Source organism: Trachemys scripta, chromosome 18 (genome assembly GCF_013100865.1).
Source record: "Trachemys scripta elegans isolate TJP31775 chromosome 18, CAS_Tse_1.0, whole genome shotgun sequence".
NCBI lineage: Eukaryota > Metazoa > Chordata > Testudines > Emydidae > Trachemys > Trachemys scripta.
The window spans coordinates 10,071,071-10,096,423 of NC_048315.1; the positions used below are offsets into that span (position 1 = coordinate 10,071,071).

Consider the following 25,353-nt stretch of genomic DNA (forward strand, 5'->3'; position numbering starts at 1 on the left):
AATAAGTTAAAAGAAGCTTTGTATTCTACACTTACTCTAAGTGACGCTGCTATTTTAGCAGTTTTATAATCACATTTCATTATTTGTTTTTTGTTTTTATTTTGTTTTCTCTTTCCTATTGCTATGTGAAAGACCAAACAAGTGAAAGGGGAAAGTGACTAACTGATGATACACAGGGAAACATGAAATTGACTATGCACAAAGTGCTGTCAAATGCCCAAAGTAAACAAACCGAAAAACCAGAGATACGTTTTTTTTTCTAATTTCAGTTACTTGTGTCATAATCTTATATGTTACTTGCAATAATACTGGGTAAAAATATTCAAACAGAAGTGTGATTGTGAAAATGGCAGTGTGCCTTTAGTCCTTTTAAAATGTATACTTTACAACTAAAAACATGGAAAAATAATATTTATGTATTTACTGGGCACCAATAATTTAGAAAACATTATGGACCAAATTCAGGCCTGGTGTAAAATGGGTGGGACTATGGAGTTATGCCGGACAACACCAGGAGTGACTTCATATCTCTATAACATTTCCTGTAATAACAAGATTCTTTCTGCTTTTCAGCTTGATGATTTATAAGCAAGCAGTTGCACTAATTCTGTCTATTACCAGCTCAGCTCTTTGTCATTCAACCCGCACAAGATATGTTGTTAAGCACCTTTGTTAGAGTCTGCTGTCACTGACACTCAGGCAAGCCAGTGAAGTCAATGGGGATTGCATGGGTGTAATTGAGGGCAGAATTTGGCTGTTGGGGTATAAATCCTGAGAAAGGAGTATTGTAAATGGGCAGAGCAGGGAACTGGGTCTTAGCTTTTATGGATTTTATGCCCACTTCTGATACTTACTTGCAGGAAACTAGCGGACAAGGCACACAATCTCTCTGTGCCTCAGTTTACCTCCATGAAACATAGCTATCAACACTTACCTACTTCACAGGCACGTAGTGCGACTTAATTAACTAGTTTTTGTAAAGGACTTTGAGATTTTTGGCTGAAAGATGCTATGTAAGTGCCAAGTTTTATTACTGAGAGAGACAAGGTAGGTGAAGTAATATCTTTTATTGAACCAACTTCTGTTGGTGGAAGGGACAAGCTTTTTAGCGTCACAGAGCTCTTCCTCAGGTCTGGAGAAGGTAACCAGAATGGCCAAGCTAAATACAAGATCAGACAGATTGTCTACCAACAGAAGTTGGTTTAATAAAAGATATTACCTCATCTATCCTGTTTCTCTCATACCCTGGGACCAACATGGCTACAATAACACCACAGACAAGTATTATTACTCTCATATTGCTCTAGGGTGGTATGAGTGAATCTCAGCAGGATGTGCTGAGACTTGCCGGGTCCCTAGATCTCAAATCAAAAGGAGGTAAGGGTCATGAATGATGTGCATGCTTCTTTCAGATCTAGTGACCTTACGTACTGAGGGCAAGTTCACTTGTTAAAATACTGCTGATTCAGCAACAGATTTCACACAAGCCAGAATTAACATATCATGCCAATCCATCTCCTTGTGGTGAGACCAAATGCAACACCCACCAGAAAGGAACAGCGATGACTTAGCTCTAGGGATTTTTTTCCGCACAGCAGCTACCTCCAATGACTATATTGCCATACCACATTGCAAACTCACATCTAGCTGATTGCTACTACCACTCCTTAGTTTCTGTCAGTACTACTATTTCCCAGATTTCTTCCCATTTAGTGTATGTTTCAAATTATTTTTCTCCATAGGTATTAGAAATTTGTACTATTTAAGACATATTTTCCACGGTGGATTTAATTATGTTACCCTCTTCCTATATTGCTACCCTCTTCGTGTCCCTTTTTAATATTTGTCTCTTCACAAGTATTTGCAACTCTTCTCAGTTTAGCATCATTTGCAAATATTAAAATGATTTTAACTACATATTCCAGATCATTAATTAAAGGTTAATAAAAAATAACATTGAACCTCAAACTGATCCCTGCAATACCCCCACTGGAACCCTCCCCACAACTTAATACAATGCTATTTATCATTACCTTGTGTTTATTGTCCTTGAACCAGTATTCAGTCTACAGGGTTCATATTCAATCCAATTTGAATACATTTTTCTAATAAGATTTTGTGAGTCTGACTGATTTTTTTGTCCCTTGGGAAGTATACATGAGTGCACAAAAATGTGTGACTACTTTATGAGCACATTATTTGACATGCACCATGCAACCTCCATGACACCACTGCTCTGGGATCTGCACTAGCTGCCTCTTGGATTCAAAGTGAAATATAAGGTATTGATTTTGACCTATAAAGTCTTAAATGATCTAGGATTTTCCTACCTGAGATACTTCTTTTTACGTGCCATAGTGCTGGAGTTGAGATCAGTAGAGGCATCTGAGCTGGAGCCCCTCAATACAAAAAGGAGGGAGCTCTCCAGGGCTCCTCAGCTTTGGAATACACTCCCCTTTTGGTTCAAAATAGCTCAACTCTGTTGCTCTTCCAGGCATGCTGCAAAGCCCATTTCTCTGAGTGGGCTTTTGGCAGAACTGAGGCTGACTTAATGGTAAAGTGAGAAATGGAAGGCTCTGATCTATAATAAGCATGCAGACTAATAATTGTTATGTAGTGACCCATGCTCCAGTTTGACCTTCCTAATTATTTTCATGTTGTATTTATAATTACAGTCAAGGATGCCTAGAGTTTCAGCTAGGCATTCTTTTATGTTGAATTTCAATCCAAATAAGTAAGTAAACATAAATAAATGCATGGGCCCATGGCTGGATGCAAATCTATCGCTACATGTGCACACAAACTGGGATTTTGCACATGCATCTCTGGCAGTCTACTTGAAAATATGCACTTAACTAGAGACTGGAGAGCAGTCACTTTCTGATATGTGGGAGATGCTGTTGAGAGTGGGCATGGCAGGGAAGAGTTGTGTGAAACTTCACAAGATAGTCCTCTCCAACTGACAACCCTATCTCTTTTGTGCGGGGGACAGGCGTTCTATGGGGCTGGGAGTTGGATATCCTGAGAAATGGAGTGTGTGGTGTGGAGATGGGAATGGAGAGTGATAGGGAGGAGGTTTGTGGATCTGGGAATGAAGGTGTTTGGGGCTGGTAGATGCTGGAGGATGGGGTGTGTGGGGCTCGGTGTGGGGGATGCTGGGGTTGGGACTGGATTTGCTGGGGGATGGGTGTGTGGGACTGGTAGATGCTAGAGGATGGGGCATGGGGAATGGATTTGCTGGGGTATGGGTGTGTGGGACTGGTAGATGCTGGAGGATGGGGTGGTGGGAATGGATTTGCTGGGGGATGGGTGTGTGGGACTGGTAGATGCTGGAGGATGGGGTGTGTGGGGCTAGCAGTGGGGGTGTGCTGGGGGATGGGGTGTGTGGGGCTGGCAGAAAGGACATACTAGGGGATAGGGTGTGGAGGTGGGCTATGGGCTGGAAGTGGGGGAAGGGGCGTGTGGGAAAGGGCATGGGGAGATATTGGGACTTGGGCTGGTAGATGCTTGAAGAAGGGGCTGCCCGCGGTGCATGCCGGGAGAGGCGGCAGGGCGCGGTGCATGCCGGGACGCGAGCCTCCGCTTTAGCTTCCCAAGATGGTCTCTAGGCTCCTGTCCCCGCCCTCCCTCCTGCACATGCGCAGTGAGTGCGGCGGGCCGAGCTGCTCCCTCCCTCCCTCCCTCCTGGCGGCCGGGGCGCTACTGACAGACCGAGGAGCCGGAGCGGCGGCGGCGAGAGCGGGTCGGAGCCTGCCGAGACCCCCCCCCTCTCCTCCCCCGCACCCCCACCGGCCCCTGTAGCGCCACCCCCACCCACTCCACAGGGTTCGGCGCCGGTGAATGGGAGCGACGGGCGGCACCGGCCTCAGGGACCGAGGAGAAGCGGCGGCGGCGGCGGCGGCGGCGCGGGTAAGGCCGTGTCCGGGGGAGAACCCCTCTCCCCTCCCCCCCCCGCAGCTACCCCCCCCATCCGGGAGCGGCGGTGCGAGCCAGGCCCTGCGGTCCGTGCGCCTCTCTCCTCCCCTGCCCCCTCCCTCCTTCTCTCCAGCTCGGCTCTCAAAATGGCTGCCGCGCCCGTTGGTGGTGAGGAGGGAGGGGGGGGGGCAGGGCGAAGTGGGAGGACAAGGGGGGAGCTCCCATCCCCTTCTCCGCAGCATTGGGGGTGTGTAGGGGGGCAGACCCCCCCTTCACTGGGTCTCAGCTTCCCCCTCCCGCGGGGATTTAACAGGAAAATAGGCCAAGGCGGGGGTGGGCCAGGCAAGGGGATGGGAGAGAGATGTGCCCCTTCTCGGTGGGCTCCAGCCCCCTCTCTCTGGGTCTTTTGCTGCCCCCCTCCCCCCGCCCTTTCAGGCCTCTAGTTCTCCCCTTCCCCTAATGACCTAGCAAGAAACCAGCGAGGAGAAGACGGAGCTGATGGGCCGGACAGGAGACTGATAATAATAATAATAATAAAAAAATTGAGGTTGAGGAGGGTGGTGTGTGTTGTGTAAACTTCCCCCCCCCCCCCCCAAATCCCTTAGAGGATCTAGTTTTGTTTTTTCCTTCTCTTGTCCCCTTTGAGATTTGTTAGGAGGTGGCCCAGATCTTCGGAACCAGCTGCAGCACTAACAACAAAACCAGGATTGCTCCTAGAGAGGAGAGGTCTAGTCTTTATTTTGAGTCAGTTTCCCACCCGCCTCTACCTCCTTGTAGTGATTTAGTAAGAAAAAAAAAACATTGCTAGGAGGTGGGTCAGACCTTCAGAACCAGCTGCAGCAGAAATGGGGGAGGGTGGTCTAATCTCTCCAATTTTTTTGGGGGGGGGTCAAGTACTTGGCATTAAAAATGGCTTTTAGGACAAAAATAGGTGAATGGGAGAGAGGATGGAAATCTAAGTAGGAATCTTTCCTGCTGCTATTGGCTTTTGTGCAGGATGAAGTCTATATGCAGGCAGGTTTTTTTTGGGGGGGGGGGGAGAGTGGTGTCTTCTCTCTTACCTTAAAAAGTTGGGGTGGTTCAGTTTTCTGGCTGTAAAATTTATGCACGTAGGGTGAAGGAGATGGTGTACTTGGCCTTTGATACAACAATAATGTGGCACCCCCACCTCCTTTGCCATAGTAGCTGTGGTAAAATTTCTCTGCTGATAATGCTGCAGCAGGGCTTGGTTGTTGCAGGTCAAATCAATTCATAATGAATTACCTAGCCAGGGTGGTGGTAGGTTACTGAAGCTATATTAAAAGCCTTCATTGAACTGTTTGACTGCAAAATAATCATAAGTGATACGTTTAGATTTATTAACCAGATTGAATCATCTCTGGGTGTGGGGTGGGGGGGGGGGGGGTGGGTCAGGGAGTATATTATGGCAAAATGTTACTTATACATTTTAGTTTTGAGGTGGGGAGAAGAATCTGTTCACAATGATTTGTTGTTTGCTGCACAATCGTTTCATATTCAACTGGCTTTCAGAAGAGGGAGGGTCTCCTACCAAAATGTAGTATTTGCCTTTAAAGTGGCTCTGAAAAACAGGAAAATATACTAAGGAGCTAAACAAAGAAAATATGTATTTATCAAAAGGTTTTGTTGCTGATATCTGGTTTGTTTTCAGGGCTATTGTTTTTGTGTTTTCTTTTGATTTGACCATGTTTATGGATGCTGGGTGCAGCCATTGAGCAGAGAAGAGACTGGGTGGAGTAAGGAGGCTGAAGCTGCGAAATGGCTAGATTACCCTTTCATAGCATTTTTTTTTCTTTGCTTGCATTTTGCTGGGGTGCGGGAATGCTAAATGCTGTAACAATGAAGTCTCTTCTTTAGGGAAGAGTCTAGTGGTGCAGGAACCTTCTGAAACGAAACGAATCTAGTATTCTGTTTTGTGGTTTATTTTTCTACAGGGTGGGTATCGATTAGTCTGGCAGTAAAAAGTGACCAGTCACTGTTGCAAAGCAAGGATTATGTTGTATGATTATCCTTTTCATATGTTGACTTTGATTTTTCAGTTGTTGACTTAATTTCATTTAAATAAATATAAACTAAGGATTATCATCATATTTAAGGGAGATTGTTTACACTGATGAATTGAAAAAATGCATTCTGAATTCTTATATTGTGGTTTGGTGCTGTTTGGTCATTCATATAACTTAATGTTTTCCCTACACCTCCAGTGCCCTAGCAGGGTAATTTTATAAGCTGTAGGGAATGCAGGACTTGAAGGTGGGTGATGCAGTTATGTGAAGTGATGTGTAAAGATTTTTAAAGCTCTTGTACAAAGGTGTTGCTTTGTGTAGCATTCTCATACAACTAAAACCTTCAGTACCATGGGTAATATTGGTGCTTAGGTTTAAAGATGAATAGAAAAAGCTTTAGAACAAAGAGGTTTGAGGAACATCATAGGGATCAACTGGTAGACATCTAGGAAGGGCTTCTTATTCTCTCTAGAAGTACTCTCCTTCTCTAATGAGGGGAAGCAGTGTTCCCACTCACATCCAGTCTTGACCATAGAAAGTATAACATTGAACTTAAGATGAATCTCTGATAATTTGTCTGAATCATTTTTTGTATGGTGCTTGTATCTTTTTCATTTTGGGGTTTAGTCTCTGGTATTAGGTGAGTATAGACTAAACTTATTTGCAAAATTAACATACAATGAAATATCTATTACAGGGCAGTTGTTTTTAAAAGATAATTTTTGATTTATTAGAGAAACTGGTGTTACGGATCAGGAAAGGTTTATGATTACTAACAAAACATCTGTCCTGTAAGATGTCTCCAGAATAGGAAGAAAGCTAAATCTAGCAGAATACTTTCCTCCTTGTAACTTTGGAAAGATGAAATGCATCTTCTTAAGTGCCTTTAGTACAGGAATAACCTGTTCATTTTCTATTCTCTGAAGGAAGTAGCAGCTAATAGTCACTTGTATAGCTCTATGCAAGGTTCTCCTGCCTACAAATCTGACATCATTTCTTCCTACACTGCTTCCTATACTCCACCCAATCTTCTTTTGAAAAATTTCAGTCTTTATCACCTACTCTCAACTTTGTGCCTTCTTCCATGTTACCTTTTACACCTAAAACAGCCATTCAATCAATATTTGCTGAGTGTCATGCCTCACTTTCAAAACTATCTTTTCCTCAAGGCCTATGCACTCTAACTTGCATCCAGCTGTACTATACATTTGTATTTTTTGAACTCAGGGCCTTGTCTTGTTTGTCAAAACAAAAATGGTTATTTTTACTATTGCTAAATGTTATGCGTGTGAATGGTCCTTGAATACATTTATGTAAGTTAATAGCAAAAAGTTGAATATTTAAATTCTTATTTGAGAAGTTATTAGACATGAACTGCAGTTGTCTGAGTTATTGTTGGGAGAAGTAATAGCCTTTGCATAGTAGAAGCTGGTTGCAAATTTAATACGATGCACTTAACTTCTGTTTGGAAAACTGGTTGGGCCCAAAGACAAAGGAAAATTTTAGAAAACTCATCCACCTTCCAGGAAACAAATTGTTTGGATCAGGGGAGACACAAACGTATCCTGATTTGAAAGTTTGGTTCCCTTAAATTAAAAACAGCTTGTTATTGCCTGTTCGAACTTTCCATGTAGTTAAATCTCCTTAATCTATTAATGATTTTTGTTGTAGATATTTTGAAGTCCAATCCTGCTTCTAACAAGTGCGCTTTATTGGCTCATTGCATTGCATCTTAGAATATATTGGTATTTCCATAGGTTCCGGTTAAGAGATACTCCTTTCTCAAATGTTAGAGGCCTGTGTGTTGGAAGAACAGTATCTGGTTCTGGCATTAAGTGTTAAGATGAAGCATTGGCCTCTATATAGTTAAGTTTGCAACCACAGTTTTAATAAAAGGCTAATTTTCAGCTCCATTGTAACTCCCCTCCCTATCTTGTTTTAGAATGAAGTATGATAATAGAAAGCTTTCTAATTTTCAGAAGACAAATACTTCTTGTGATTAAAATACTTTAAAGTAGCTCTTGGAATAGTAATTAAAAGTATTTTCCAGCACAGTGGGGATCCTAGTCCCAATTGGGGCCTTTGGGTGTTATGATGATATATACTGGTAAATATTTATAATGTTGCTTTAAGTTCTTCTGTCTGCCCAACAGTCATATTGCATCTCAAATATTAAATAGGTAAACTTTGACACTGACTCTTGGAGGGCACAGGAGTAGTAAAATGTTCAAGAATCTGCCGTTACCTGTAAATTAGACATGATCTGAAGGAGCCAAGTCATTGAAATTGACAGAGGAAAAACATGGTGTCGGAACACTTTGAGTCTGAGCTGACCAAGGCTATTCTTCAAAGAAAAATACTCCTCCTCCTGCATTCTCCACCAGAATATTCCCTTGATTTAGGGGGAATATGTACAGGGTCATCTTCCAGATGGAAGTATGTGTTTATAGTTCAGAACAGAACCTTGATTTTTTTTTTTAAAGTGGTAGACACATAACACATCCACTAGACCACACAGCCTCTCTGACCAGGATGAGTCCAATTTCTGTGCTAAAGTCAAGTGTAATGAGGATAATGCCTTTGATAGAGTGTGTTTGGGCCTGCTGATGACTACTGTATAATAATAAAGTACTTTTAGCAGCCACATCTTTCACTTAGGGTGAGTAGGAGGCACTGATTCAATGATTTGTCTAAGATGACATAGTGTAGCAAGTTATACGTTGGATGTGGAACAGTTTTGGGATCTAAACTTCAGTCTGGCATACAACTTGTTGTAATCTGTACTGCATATGCCATGAGTGTCTAATTTAGCTGTGTAGTAGAAAAGGGATTTTTCAACACTTATCAGATGCAGGAAGGATTCTATTGGAACCATTGCTGTATTGATCACTGGTACCTCTCTAACTTAACCTAGTGAATTATCCATCCTGTGTCACTTAAAAAAAAATATATATATTTTACAAGGAAAAAAATGGAATGATGCTGTGGGTTTTTTGGTGTCTTGTTCTTTAAACTGTTAAAGTTACTAGTTAACAATGATATGTAGTTCACCTATCCCATCACTTACAAAACCCAAGTGTATAAAAGCAAAGAAGGACTAGTAAGGGATATATAATAAATCTTGTGGTAATGGAGTCGTAAACACTTAATTTTAAAATATAAAGAGCATATTTCATGGCAAGAAACCTTAGTTCTGACCCAAGCAAAAATGCTATTTCAGCAGCACTCAAAATATAAACACAACACAATCTTGAAAAATAATTACATATGTACATTGTTACACTAAGCAGTGTCAAGGGCAATACCTCACATGTAATTTTACTAAAAATCCATATTATGCATTCATTTAAAGAATTCCAAGTACTTCACTGCAGATTGTCAGTTGACAAATATTTTAAGTTTCCCACTTAATAGAATTGCTTCTAAAAAATAGTTTATTTACAAAGATCAAGATAATCACAATAACCCTTAACTGAGCCAATAATTGTTTTTTGGTTAAGTATGTATTTATTTGATTCTTGTATGGCTATTGTCATCCTTGCTTTTAAGTTCTTGGACTTGGTGAATGACTATAATTACTAGTCTGTTACCACCTTAAAAAAAAAATCAATTAAGTCTTTTGTTTCTGGAATGGAGTTAGACCCAATTGTGTTACATGTCCAGATCTTTGTGGCTTCCTATCGATGTGTCTGCAGTCACATCAATCTTCAGCTGCAGTTTCATCAGATTTTCTATGCGAAATAGCGCTGTGCCTGATCAGTTCTTGGATAGACCTTCAGGAATAAAAAGATGTCGTAGGAAGGGTTGTTGGTGATTGAGATGGCATGTCTCCTTTTCAGTCATTGATTAAAGGTTTTTTTATAGTAGCATGGGATAGAGTGCTTTCTCTGGGACATAAAACAAAGACCTTTACAACATTCAGTTTTTAATACTGATGACTAGGGCCCTATCAAATTCACAGCCATGAAAAACGTGTCACGGACCGTGAAATCTGGTCTTTTGTGTGCTTTTACTCTAGACTATGCAGATTTCACATGGGAGATGAGCGTTTCTCAAATTGGGGGTCCTGACCCAAAAGGGAGTTACAGGGGAGTCGCAAGTTATTTTAAGGGGATCATAGTATTGCCACCCTTCTCCAGTGCTTTCACAGTTGGGTGGCTGGAGAGTGGCGGCTACTCTGCAGGCAGCAGTGCAGAAGTAAGGGTGACAATACTATACCATGCCATCCTTACTGCTGCTGGCGGCGCTCTCCCTTCAGAGCTGGGCTCCCTGCCAGCAGCCACTCAGTCGCCCAGCACTGCCATCAGCAGCAGAGCAGAAGTATGGGTAGCAGGACCGCAACCCCCCCTACAATAACTGTGCGATCTCCCCACAACTCCTTTTTGGTCAGGACCCCTACAATTACAACACCCTGAAATTTCAGATTTAAATAACTGCAATCATGAAATTTACAATTTTAAAAAATCCTAGTACCATGAAATTGACCAAAATGGACCATGAATTTGGTAGGACCCTACTGATGACGGTTGTGAGAGGAAGGATATTAGCTCCTATTATGCTGGGCAAAACTAAATTGACTCATTTTAACTGGATAAGTCATTTTTTACTCCCCAAGGCTGCCTTCTTTTCTCCTCAAAGGTAGCTCGATTTTAGGTATTAAATGTAAGATAGGATGGTAAAGAAGTTTAACACAGTAAACAAAATCAGTTAATTTACACATCTTACCATGGATTCAAGCTTTCATCTGGCGATATACCACTCTTTTTAAAGTAACTAGGTAGTGTTTGAACTTGCCCTACTTATGTGTTACACTTGGTCCACCTGCCTTTTAAGTGGAAGAGAAATCAATTCTTCTTAATTGACTTGTTTTTTTAGATGCCTGAATGCTTGCATACAGTTAGGAATAGTATGGTTTCATTAATTTAGGCATGACTTTCTAAAAGCAGAAGGTGCATTTATTAACAGTAGAATATTTTTTCCTAATTGATCTAGATTAGAGGCATAATGCTGTATAGAGCGGGAGGGCGGGGGGGGAGGATGACTATCAGAAATGAACTGGATATTTTGATCCAGTGTGCTATCTCCTTGGAAAATGAAGATGCTAGAATAAAAATTTGAGAGCAGTTATACACTGACCTTTGTAATGAATAAAATAACAATTAGAGTACTATAGTGTTGGCTGGCACTATTCCTTACAAAATTTGACATCTGTCATTATGCATAATGTTTCTCACATTAATAGTAATTAGAGATACTTGTCTCTTGCCCAATGACTGGGAAATACATCTTTGATTGTTTTCTTTTTATTCTCTCCTTTCTTTCCCACCCATTTCAATGATATTAAATATGGTTCATATTTTTGAAGCCAGGGTATGGTTGGGGAGCACTACTATACTATGTTCTAATCAGAGCAGCGGGGGGGAAACAAGCTCGTCCCCCTTCTTTTAAAAAAAAAACAAAAACAAAAAACAAAAAAAACAAACAAAAAAAAAGCTGTCCCTATGAAGTGTTGCCCAGGGTTTTTCATGTTTGACTTCTATTATTTCTGATGCATTAAGATAAACACATTTCAATATGTGAGTGTCTGTGCTGGAAATAGGCAATGACTTCACTCTGAACTGCAAAGAACATTTAAAAGATCTAGAAGATGACAAATTGAACTTGATAAAGTTGCAACTTAATTTTACGCTAACATAGATTCATAGACTTAAAGCCAGAAGGGACCATCCATGATCATCTCTCACCTCTTGTACATCGCAAGCCATAGAACTTCACCCACCCACTCCTGTAGTAGATCCATGACTTCAGTAACTCAGCCTGAAGTTCTTAAATCTTAATTTAAAGGCATTAAGTTATAGAGAATCCACCATTTATTTTAGTTCAATCCAGCAAGTGACCTGTACCTGATACAGCAGATGAGGGCAAAAAAACCCCCAAGGTCTCTGCCAGTGAGACCTGGGGAAAAATTCCTTTCTGATACAAATATGGCAATCAGACCCTGAACATGTGGGCAAGATTCACCAGCTGGACACCTCGGAAAGAATTCTCAGTAGTAACTCAGAGTCCTCCCCGCCTAGTGTCCCATCTCCAGCTGTTGGATATTTTTGCTAATAACAGTTGCAGATGATTTATATGCCACTGTAGGCAATCTCATCATACCATCCCATCGTAAACATATCAAGCTCAGTCTTAAAACAAGTTGGGCTTCTTGCTCCTTCTACTCCCCTTGGAAGGCTGTTCCAGAACTTCACTTCTTTGGTGATTAGAACACTTTGTCTAATTTCAAGCCTAAACTTGTTGATGGCTAGTTTATATCCATATGGTCTTGTGCCAGCATTGGCCTTTAACTTAAATAATTCCTCTGATGTATTTTATAGGGAGCAATCTCCTCTCCTCTCCTTCTTTATTTTGTTAGTCTAAACAAATCAGGCTCCTTAAGTTTCCTTTCATAAAGTAGGTTCTCCATTCCTCTGATCATCTGTGTAGACCATTCCTGAACCAGTTTCAGTTTGAATTAATTTTTCTTAAACATAGAAGATCAGAATTGCACACAGTACTCCAGATGAGGTCTCATGAGTGCCTTTTATAATAGTAATAACACTTCTCTGTCTCTACTAGAAATACTTCACCTGATGCAAGCTAGGATTGTATTAGTGTTTTTCATGGCCACATCACCGTCAGAGTAATACACAACAGTCAGTTTAAGGAAACAATTTCAGTACTTCACTCTGGATATAGTCCTCCAGACAAATTTAAAGTTACAGATCCACTACTGGATGCTGCAAGAGAAATAGAGAAAAACTTACAGTAAAAAAAATCAACATAAAAATCCAATGCAAGATGCCTGGCCAAACATAAGGTATGGCCCTATAATTGCTCCACAGAGGAAAAGGTTGTTTGTCGATGCTGTTAACTCTTTAAAAAGAAAACTGTGAAATGTGTTCAAGGTCCTGAAGATGCAGTATGATAAGGAAGCCTTTGCCATTTGGTTGGACAACAAAAACTAAGTATAAAAAGACAAGAAATTCTTGAGTGGAGTCGTCTTAAATGTCTGAGTAGTTGAGGGACACTACTTTAAACAATCTCAGAGCTGATTGTGGAAGATGAAAACTTCCCAATACGCAGTGGAATTCATAAAGATTGATAAAGATATAAAGACAATCAAAAATGTTAGTTTTAATTTGTAACTATTGTCAGGAGGAGTTTGATGAAAACATAGCACATGCTTTATACAAAGGACTCTACGGGGGGCATTGAGCTTAAAATTGTTGTAGATATTGGAGGGGCTTGACAGGTTGCAGGCTGATGCTATGGTTGCAGTTGGAGAAATCTCTCTTGGTCTAATAAACAGAGAACCACATGGGCAAAACTGGAAAACTCTACAGAAAAGCTGTCTCCTTTCCATCGATGTTCAACAAAACGAATCATAAATTGCAAGGTTATTCACTGAGTCTAGAGCAGGAAGAAGCCAAAATATATTTAATGGAATATAATCAGGAGATTGTTCCTTTTCAAGTATTTAGAACTAAAGATCCAGGTTTCTGATTTCAAATCTGTTTCTGAAGGAAGCTGTCAAACTTTGTTCCATCAAAATTGGTGGAAAGCTGAGGAGCAAAAACGATGGAATACAGAAGTGAATTCAGAGTCTTGTCAAAATTTGATACCTACTTTTGCGCCAGCAAGTCCTTTTTGTAGCATGTTTGGTTTGGTCAAAACTTCATAATAGGCTCGGTGCTGAAAAGGCAAATAGATTTGCAATATTGCATTGGTGTCGAGGCCTTGATCATATGTGAGAGGCACCTGAATGTTGGTTATAAATCTGAATTTCCCAGTCAGCTTTTTCTAAAGTAGACTGTTATGGAATTTGTTTTGTAATTTTTGACATTGTGCACTTCTTTATTGTTCAAAGAGCAAACCTTACAAAATGAATGGTACAACATGTTTTTTTTTTTTCCCATTTTTTAAAACCTTAGTAGGCGCTTGCTTTCTAAAAACTGTTTATCTCCAACCTGGGGGGTGTGTGTGTGTGTGTGTGGGGGGGAGTTTTAATTCCTTGTATGAATAGTGGCACTGGTCTAACATCCAATTTCTCTTCTTTTTGGGCCAATAAAACATGCACGAGTGCAATGTTAAATTGTATTTTTTACTAAATAAACTGGGTTGTAAATATGGTCTGAAAATAAAATTTGGTATCTTTGTCCCTTTGTTTGATCAATTAAGTATTTCTTACTATTAAACTCTGTGTAATAGGTTACATTGATATTTTGCTTTAAATTGTTCATTTGGGTCATATTTTAAAGGTGAGTCTGACTTATGTTTCAGCCTAATCATCTGAGGTTAGTATGGACATCTCTTTAATTTTTTTTTAAATAATGTGGGAGGATTTGTAAATGTTTTTTCTCTAACTTCTTAACCAATTGTGTATCAACATAGGTTGAATAGAAAAAAAGTTAGTCCGCCTCATAAGTGAGTTCCCACTTTGCACTGTTAGTTTCATCCCTGCATGCTTAGCAGGTAGTAAGCCTAAAATATCTTCCAGGGTAGGACCTATGTACTGGGACATGTCTAATTTGCAGATAATGCTATGATCAAAATACTGATGTAGCAAAGTAGAGGGGAGGGAACTAAAAATGTTCTTAATCATGTTCTTGAACTGTACTACAACTATGGACTTACAGGGCTGTAATATGATTTAGAAATACTATTAAAATATAGCTCAGTTTCTGTCTCTACTTGAAGATTCAATGGTATTTTAACCAAATTTCCTGGCATGGTCACTTTTTTTGCAGGATGGATAAAACCTTAGTATGATGACTGCTTTGTTCACTAGCTTATTTTATGACATAAATTATAACAAAAGGATAAGGAGGTTTATATTTTATCCTCCTTATAATTTACCTTGCAGTTTCTTCCCAGCAGATGGAGACAAATGTCTTTAAACTTCTTTTTGAGATATGGATGTTAATTCACTTTTTTTTTTTTTTTTTGGACCAGTTCCATGGCTAGCTGGTCGTCTTCCTTCCTTGAATGGTGTGCTCTCTTCATAGTCTTCTCCTTCTCTCTCTTCTCCCCCCCCCAATTCATTCTAGAGAGACTGGATCTATTTTGTGGTTATACCCTTAGAGTTCACTGGTTCAGAGCAGCTTTCTGTTCATATATGTTAGAACAAAATTAAGCCATTGAAATGAGGCTAGATCCACTGAAATGCCTTTGACACACTTTTCCCATAATACATTTGAGAATTTTATCTCTGAAGCTGGCAGGGAATGACCATTTTCTTAATGTATTTTGAAAGAGTCATATTAAGCCCCAAGTACCCTGTATGTATATGTAATTCACCAGCAGTGCAGCTCTACATATAACAGTAGTTTAGCCTTTGGTAGTGCTTAAAGGGATGCTATTGGCTCATATCTACTGAATAGATTTCAAGTTTCGTCTACTCAATCCCTTTTGCCAGTGCTTGTGGCTTACCAGTTTTTTTAAGTCACTTTCCTCTCGGTGAGTTTGAAAACTTGTGTGAAGAGAGAAGGTTGACTAGACACATAGCTCTGTCAAATGTAGAAACAGAAAAAAAATAAAAATATTAGGGAATTCTTCTAGCCTTAGGTGTGCTTGTAAATAAGTCTTCAAACAGAAATGACTTAAATTATGTCCCTTTGATATATTCATCTGTCTATTTTTTTAATTTTGAAAGACAACTCAGTCTTACACATAATTACACTGGTCATTGGATCCTAAATTAGTTGCTAGTTGCAATTTAAACTCAAAACTACATTTAAGCAATTCCCATGTCTATAATTTTCTTTTGATTCTTCAGTGTAACTCTCTTCTACCCATACTATGTTCTTCATAATGTTACACAGATTTGTATAACCCTGTTTCTGAAAAAAATCCTTCTAATTGAAGAGTTGGGACTAAAACTTCCTATCTACTGCTAGTTGCTGGTCCCTCAGTTTCCAGGGCAGATATGGAATGTCTGGTACATGAGTGTTTGTTTTTTTTGTACCTGACAATGGACAACTCTTTGCCCTTTAAAGTAACGCTGGGTTTTGACTACTGAAATCCCCTGTCGATTTTAGTTTTACCTCTTCACCCCCATCTGATTTTTGTTAAAATACTGCAAGAAGACAAGGTGGCATAATAGATCTAGTAACAAATTAATCCCCTAGGCCAGGTTTATATATGGTCTATGAATATTAAATAGGGATTAACCCTTCAGCTTGTATGCCACTATATTGAGAACTGCAGTTGAATGTTTTGGAAGCGATTATATTCTTCAAATGTATAATTTGTGTTAGACTAATCATTAAGATGAAACAGAAGTTTTGAGAACTGTATTTTTTTTCCTTAAATATTTTAGGACAAATTAACTTTAAAATTTGGATTTGAATACTTTCTTTTTTTTAAGGCTATAACTATGTTCCTTCACAGCTAAACCTGTACCTTCATGGAATATTCCTGAGCTTAATTTAGGACCTGTTTTTAAAAGTGAAACGTTACTGATGCCATTTACAATTGTTGTCTTAGAGTTTAAGTTGTACAGCAATACAGTAAAAAGTATTGGATAACTTCTTTCCACTGTATTGAAAACTGAGAAACTTTTTATTTAAAAACACGTAAGTACAAAATCATTTCAGAACTTCATTTACATTAGCTTTAAAAAAAAAAAAGTGACAGAGCAAAGATGTTACTGCATGTAAAACTTGTTACCGTCTCCTTTAAATTACCAAAGTTATGAATGACTGGGGTCTAATAGACTCTAGATCAGTGGTTCCCAAACTGGGGTTCACGAAATGTTACAGGGGGTTCTTGAGGAAAAAATTCCCTAATGGTGGACAGAGCTGTCCATAGGGACCCCATAGGGCCAGCAGCCCAGAGCCCCTGGACTTCCAAGAGCTAAGCAGATCAAAGCAAGCATATCTATCACACTGAGATTTAAACTTCAAGACTCCTTATAAGAAATGGAAAGGGAAGTGGATATTTTTTGGTGTTTTTAAAATTAAATAGGCAGCTAGTGTTCTTCATAATAATTTTAAAAACAATAAGTTTAAGCTTTGTTGTAACATGCGTTGTTTGTCTGGACAGCTCAAGACCTGAATGCTTGTGTAGGAGAAACTCTTCAAGTTGTCTTCTTAAATACCTTCATGCTGTTTCACATCTGATACTCCTTGATGAAACATAGGAGCCTTGTCTTATAATAGGCTTATTCAAAATGATACAAGCTATGAAAGGAAAGTGAGATCTTGGAAGAGTGTTGCTGTTTTTATAATGTAATAAAATACTGTAATGATTAATAATAAATAGTGTGTAATAAGCATGTCATAAAAACAAATTTTATATTTCCAAGATCACTACTTTTATAATTTATACTCAGGTAAAGGAGAAAATCCCTGGATATATTCATTTTTAGGAGGGGGTTCGTGAGACTTGACATTTTAGTGAAAGGGGTTCACAGGTTGTTAAAGTTTGGGAACCACTGCTCTAGATCATACATACTTGTAAATGTACAGAAAAACTTACTTAACAGATTCTCTTTTTGGTCTTCATGTCAGTTATCACGGCAGGGAACTCATAAAACCACCTGCCAATTTTGAGTGGGGGAAACTTGCTTGGGGAGCCTAAGCCATCAGTTTCTGCAGAACTCAACTTTAAAAGAAACAAAGAAAAAACCTCCCCCAAAACCATAGCCCTGTGATTGCAAAGAGTATGCTGAATATAAACAGATGTTAATAGTGTTTTCCAGCGTCTGTAGATAGATCCATCAATTAGCAGCTGCTTTTAGATTTCTCAAGCATCTGTAGAGTAAAATTAAGAGCCTCTGAAACAGACCTGAGTCGTCATAATTTTCAGTTTAACTTCTTCATTCATAACACTGTGGGCTGCAGTGAAGTTGATCAGACTTGTTTAACTATGCCAGGAAATCTAGGATACCTAGGATTATTGGGAGGCTCACAAGAGAGGATGATCAAAAATGCTGTTTTGGGGTTTACAAAGAGTTAGTGATAAAGGAATGGGCATTGGTTTCTCATAGCAGACAGTAAGCTGCTGCTTCCAGAAAGTGGAATGAATAAGGGGACTTCTTGTTTGTCAGGGTGACAAAGATGTCACCCATTAGCTGGATTTTGGAATAGAATTCTAGCAGATGTCACTGGCTTCTACCATGATGCTGTTGGGGACTTCCTCGATGTTGATGGGGACTCCTCCTCTTATAACAACTTTGAACCACTGAGCTTTTTCTTTTGACTAGTAGGTGTTTGCCACTGCAGGAGAAGCTGGTAAGATTTAGTTTTTAATAATTGTAAAAGAATGCTAATGTACTTTATATATAATTAAGTTCTTTTTTGCATTGGGATGCTTCCCCATGACACTCCAAAAATGTCTGCTTAATACACTACATATATGCACTTTGGCCTTGTCTTCATTACAGCTTTTTACTGTCATTTTTATATCCAGTTAAGTCACCTTAATTGGTTATAAGTAATATAGGTTGTCCACACAGCAGCTTTTGTTATCTCAACTGTGCATGTGTGTCAGTACTTGCTGTTTGTAGCAATGCATTTTAGGAAAATCTAGGCAGCCTTAGCCAGGAAAAGAGTTACAAGCAGGACGTATACACAGAATTGTATTGCTGATATGTATGGTAATGTGCTCTGGGGTGTCACAGTACGTAGGGTGTTGTAAAGAAGGAAGGCCAGTTAAATTGGTTATGCATATATGATTATAGGATCCTGTCCATGCTGTAGGAAAGTGTTGAACTTGTTATAGGAAGGCAACCAGCTAGCAGAAATGAAATGCTGTTAACTGTCACAGGTAGTAACAGCCTCTAACTGTGTGGTATGTGTACATGACCTATGGTTGGATCCAATTGTGCTAGGAGCTAATTACAAATTTAAGTTGTAGCATACTTAGGGGCTTAAGCTAGAGTGGAAGATGCTGGGCATACTCAGTTCATTTAAGTTGGGCTCTTTGTCTTAACATCAATAAATTATGGGCTCCTGCCCCAAATATACTAATTCAGGGTTCCCATAGTGCCCATTAATTAGCAAGGCCTCTGTTCTTCTTTTCTCCCTATTAAATGGATTCTTGGCTCTTCTCTGTAATATAAATATAAATTAACCTACCTGTTGCAGGGCTCCAAGGTACACAAGAGGCCCTTTGCCACCCAATAACTCCTTCTCAACATATGCTGCTCTGCTACTGTTTTTCTCTGTTGGAAAAACAGGGGCTTCATGCTCCTCCCTCCCCTTCTCTTAAAGGAGAAGGGATGCCTGTACTAATCTTTCTCTGCTTGCTTACTTCCCATGGGAAAAGAACTTTCTTTCTTCCCATTATCTCCTAGAAAAAGAACAAGAGGCTCCAGGGCCATTCTGCTTTCTCCTTTTCCCTACAGGAAAGGCTCTAACAGGTCTCCACCTTTCCTCAGCCTGGTTGACTATCCTCCATATTTAGCCTCTCTAAATGCACCCTGAGTCTGCTGTAATGAGAACCTCACTAGTCTGTTTCTTGACACTGCTTTTGAAAGAGAAATGTTTGGACGAGTCTTTAAAGTTTTTAATGTAAGATGCACCCTCTGGTAATATGAAGAGTAGATATGTCAGAGGAATCTCATGTTAAAGTTAGCCTTCTCAGGGCAGCAATGATATCTAAATTGTGTGCCACCTGCTCTCTCACTCAGGTCTAGCCTGTGCTTAAAATATAGGTCAATATAGCTATGGCAACCTAACCCCTGGTGTAGACGCAGCTAGGTTGATGGAAGAATGTATCCTTCAGCCTAGCTGCCATCGCTTGGGGCATTGGTTCCTACAGAGACTGAAATACCCCTTCTGTCGCTTCGGATTGCATCTGTACTATAGGATTATGCTGGCATAGCTAGGGATCATAGCTACAGTCCCAATTGTGTAGACATGGCCTCAGTCTCATTGTCCTCATGGGTCTTCTAGTTGAGCTGCTGTAGGAGTGTTTGGAGAAGTTTTTGTGCTTGAAGTTATCCTTCTTATTGGAGATCTCTTCCTTCAGAAGATTGAACATCTCTTCAGAGCAAGGCATTATTAGCAGGGAAGCAGTTAATTAAGAGCAAGTCTGTCACATTTTATTCTTTGGTTTCCATTCAGTTTCATGGAGTAGGAAGTAGAGAAGCTTCGCTCTATTGCATCTGTGCCCTGTTAGTCTGTGGGAGTCATATCAGTTATTGCTAACCATTTGATATCTGGAAATTAAAATCTGTTCTTGAAGTACATCTGTTTACTTCACAGAACTGCCATCTTAAACTGAGAAAGTGGTACTGTGGTTAAGGACAGACAATAGGAGAAACAAACAATATCTCATTTTGGGGTGAGGGAAGAATGTTTTTTGGAGACTCGTCTGATCTATTAACTCTTAAATTGATCAGCAAGTGCAGTGTTGTAGATCTTATCTCTGTAAGAAAATTGTTCATAAGATTTTCCAGCTAACACCAAAAATCATATTTCTGCATTTTAAACCCCTCACCCACCCACCCCCCAAAAAACCTAAACATTATCAAAACCCTCCTCATTCTAGGATCATCTCCAGCAACATCTATTAAAACATGTTTTTTTAGTTACACTGGGATGAGACCAGTTCTATTTGGTCAAGGAGATGGAAAATACCTTTGGCTCTTAAAGCAAGTATCCATTAGGATATTTGCTTTAAATTGTATCAAATGGCCAGATGGACTGTATGTGACTGCATTCTTTGCTGCCTTTGGTACGTGTGTTCTATGGTATTCCACACCGAAGTAGTTTGAGTAGTAGAACATTTTTGTAAACTGTTAGTGCTCTGAGCTGATACAGATATGTGGGTTTTTTTTAAAGAAAAAACATTTTTCCTGTAACTTGAGTCTTGGTTCAGTTGTCAGTACACTAAACCCTGATTTAACAATCCAACAACTTTTTACCCAGAAAACTTTAAGGAATGAGTAATATTTAGCCTGTATTTTCAATTTTTACAGCTAAAATGTAAAACTCTTAAAACATTAGCATCACTAGATACAAAGAAATAAGTTACAGTGATTCCTACCTTTTGTAGGTTAATTATATTTATCTCAAAGCAAGACTTTCTCTCTAGTGGAACAGGTTCACGGGAATTTAACTTGTAATATCTGAACATGGCAACCTCTATACCTTAGTCTACAGACCTGACAAAGTGAGGAAAATAACAGCTATACTTCATCATACAAGCAACTAATTTAGCTACATATTTTTCTAGAAAGTAGTAACACTATCTTGGATCTGTTATAGGATTTTTCCTAAAAACCTTAAGGGATTTATTGGCTCACAATACTGACCCTTTCTGAGTTGTCTGTATTAATGACTTTAGCAAAAAAGAGAAACTCCATACCACGTGGTACATTAATACTCTTCCTGGTGTGTTTTCAAACCTGAAATCTTTGTTTTGCTTACATCTTTGTCTTGTAAGATGACAAGCTTAAAGGTTTGTCTGCCTGTGAAGTTGTCTCATTAGCTTTATTGATATGGAACGGTCTATTCATAGGCAAGATACTAGCAGATGGCTACCCAAAAATGCTACCCAAAGTAATGTCATTTTAAATGACTACCTTGCTTAACCTTTTGTTACAGATAGACCAAGAGGAAAATAATTTAACTATTTTTTTTTTTTTAGTCAACAAAAGGGCACCTAACTTCACTGGATAAAGTAGTGCTATTAGCATGATAAATTATTTGCTTGTAATCTTAATTTTAAACATTTGGGCGAAGGCAAGAGCAAAGCTGTGCTCTGGGAGATACACTGGAAAAGGACACTTTTGTTTTTTAACCAGACAAAATAAGACTGCTTATAATAAACTGACCAGGAATTTGCTTTTTAGCTGAATTAAAAAAAAAAAAAAATTACTGGGGAGGCAGTGTAGTCTTAAATTAGTCCATGAATTGAAAATACTGGGTTCTAGGCCTGCAATTGACTTGCTGTGTGACCTTTGACTTGTCGGTTAGTCCTCGTCTCCATTTAAACATTTGTAAAGGGAGTACAATCCACCTCATGTTGGTGTGTAGAGGCATGTAGCTTTCTTATAAACTGAGTTGAGGATATTTTGCAAAACTAACTTATTTCTATCTCCAAAATACCAAAGAATTCCCCAGCAAGTATCCTGCTGAACCAATGGTAGTGCTCAGACTTACTAGTGAAAAGTGAGTAACTCAAGGTATATCTTCACTAGCAACGTTAAAGCGCTGCAGCGCTTTAACGTGGCTGTGTAGTCACAGCACCAGCGCTGGGAGAGCTCTCCCACGCTGTAAAAAAAACCACCCCCACGAGGGGAGTAGCTGAAACTTTCAGCACTCGGGTAGGTGTTTTTCACACCCCTGAGCGAGAAAGTTGCAGCTCTGTAAAGTGGCAGTGTAGACAAGGCCTTAATTAGGTACACCAGGGGTAGGCAACCTATGGCACGGGTGCCGAAGGCGGCACGTGAGCTGATTTTCAGTGGCACTCACACTGCCCGGGTCCTGGCCACCGGTCCGGGGGCTCTGTGTTTTAATTTAATTTTAAATGAAGCTTCTTAAACATTTTAAAAACCTTATTTACTTTACATACAACAACAGTTTAGTTCTATATTATAGACTTCTAGAAAGAGACCTTCTAAAAATGTTAAAATGTATTACTGGCACGCGAAACCTTAAATGAGAGTGAATAAATGAAGACTCGGCACAGCACTTCTGAAAGGTTGCCGACCCCTGAGCTACACAGTTGACCTCTTTGATATACAATTACAATAAATAAATCATTAGTTTTCACTGGTTTGTGATATGCTACTTCCAGAGGAAAAGCATCTGTTTTAAGCCATGCCAGCAGTGCGTGACCATGTTGACCTGCTCACACGCTTACAACCATTCATATATGTATATTCAGGAAAATGCTGGGCATCTATCCCACTGCTTCAGCTGCTTGTACCAGAAGTAAAGGAAAGGACTGTGAATTTGTTTCACAGCTATGCTGTATTGAGATGCACAAGACCTGGGAGGTAGAACTTGTTAACATAATTATACAAATAGTTAAATGGTCTTATCTAAACAGCGAAGAAATATTGGAAGCATGTGTAGCCTCGTAATATTGCTCTGTTCATGAGTTGGGTTCCACACAGATAGGAGTAAATGACTTTTGCATGTGGACATCATCAATATGAAGTCAACCATTTCTTTAATCAGGTTTGAAACTAAAATATTCTATAGCATAGACAGCTCCATGAGTGGCTAGGGCTGTCTCAGTTTTAGTATTTAAATAGCTGCTAATACTTAGTGGATAACTCTATTTATTTAGAAAAAATCCTTATTGTTTGTCCTTTATAGAAAATGAAGAAAAATGTATATGTGCATGAAAAAGAATCTTCTCCTTAGTCTATTGCAGTTTAATCTTCTATTTGCAAGATGATATCTGAGTAAGCTGTTGACATTAACAGAATTGTATTCAGATAAGGAATAAACAGGTGAATTTTATAAGATCCTGTTCATGAGCATGATCTTAGTAATGAGGAAAGAGGAACATTTTTCAGTTTTCATAAGGTGCTTGCAGCCCTTTAGTGAAGTGGGAAGAATTAGCTATTGTCCAGGATGGACAGAGACGGTGTCCCTAGCCTCTGTTTGCCAGAAGCTGGGAATGGGTGACAGGGCATGGATCACTTGATTACCTGTTCTGTTAATTCCCCCTGGGGCACCTGGCATTGACCATTGTCAGAAGACAGGATACTGGGCTAGATGGACCTTTGGTCTGACCCAGTTTGGCTGTTCTTAATGTGTTAGCCTTGCTTGAGTTTTCTCAGCTGTTTGAATGTCAAATTTGATAGAGCCTTCATTCATTTGCGAGAAATGGCACTGTTTGCACAGCATAGTACTTAATATCTGCACTTTCTGTAATAACACCTAAAACAGAAATAAGAGGAAGTCAAAACCACTCTTTTACCAGGAACTTATCTTACTACTCAGTAAATTAAGCTTTACCTCTTGCATATGTGGTTTCACTGTTTGTATGTATCTGGCATTTGCATATGTAAACTGGTATGGGCTCCAGTTTCTTTACATAAAGAACCCCAGGATCTGTTAGTAAAGGCCCATTCCAGAGATGTGAGGACTCTGTGATCCTTGCAGGCAGTACCATGGTGGAAAAAAACAGTTTGCACTATCCCTGCTAATAGAACATTGTTTCATTCTAATGCACTAGGGATTTTAGGTATCTGGGTTGGGTGATCAGATTAATGAAAAATCTGAAACTGTTGAAAAAGCATTGGCACCATGATGCTATTTGGCATAGATAAAACGGGCGTAGAAGTCCCAATGTCTTGAACACTAAGTACGATTATTGGGCTCTGACAGTATCCTGTTCCCAGTGAGAAGAGGAGTTTCAGCTTATTGATACTTCCATTTGCCTAGACTGAGTTATTAAAACAGAGTTCTGGATTCTTAAATCCTGCAAGATGTCTAAACAGATTAAGTAGACAATAAGATGAATGTGTAAAATCTGTTGGTTGGAATGAATTATGTCCTTAAACACACTTTTACCCCACGGCCAGCTTTGAAACTCATTTTGGTGGAAGCAATCTGTGACCTTATGCCTACTGCATTATGTCAGCAGCACCTCACTGTTAAGCATACGGTGGGACTGAGCTGTCTCCAGTTTGACTCGATGATGATGATATTGACTGTAACTTGTGGCTGGAACATTATCATATTTCTTGTGTAGTATAATATCTTTGGAATTGACTTTCACAACTAAGGTTTTTGCACATTTTACTTAAAATTAAACAACTTGATATAAATGCCACTCGGCTGAATACTATTTAACTGCAGTATGAAGATATTTGAGTCTTTTAGCTCAGTTCAACCCATCTAAATAAGACTTAATCTCAGACAGAACAAAACTAGCCATCTGCTGAAAGGACTCAGATTGTCTGAATCAAAAGACAAATCAAGGAGATCGAATGTAATTTACTATAAACCTTCACCAAGACATGCATACAAACAGTTAAAGCAGTGGTGTTGACAGGAACTGATAGTTCTGGTTGGTTAATAATAGCTTTCCACTTCTAGGTCACAGTTCAAATCTAGCCTGTCTGTAGTGACTGAAAACAGTTATCTAATGGGATCTGGTTCTTAGTGGACTGTTGTCACATTACAAAAACCAGCATCCTAATCTTCCTTGCTAGCTTTGTACACTAGGGATGGAGAGGGTATGGAGATCAGACTATGCTTCCCCTGTAGATGGTCCCTTCAAGGCAAGTGGGGGGGAAAACTATACTGTTATCTATTCATTTTTAGAAGGTACACACTATATTTTTAAGTGATTTATTTTGAAAACTTTTCAGATTAGTTTGACAGCTGTATCAGAAAATGAATGATTGGTTATTTCATTTACCAAAGGTAATTGAAGCCGATATTTATGAAGTCATTGG

The 25,353-nt window shown here is 39.3% G+C and overlaps 1 protein-coding gene across 2 annotated transcripts in view; it reads left to right on the forward strand.

Annotated features, from left to right (window-relative positions):
• The first annotated feature begins 4,060 nt into the window (after window positions 1–4,060).
• PAFAH1B1 (platelet activating factor acetylhydrolase 1b regulatory subunit 1) overlaps window positions 4,061–25,353 on the forward strand; it is a 59,063-nt gene continuing 37,770 nt past the window's right edge. For both annotated transcript variants that reach the window (XM_034752194.1, XM_034752193.1), the window contains exon 1: window positions 4,061–4,083. The gene's annotated coding sequence lies outside the window, so the exon portion shown is untranslated. The remainder of the gene's footprint in view (window positions 4,084–25,353) is intronic.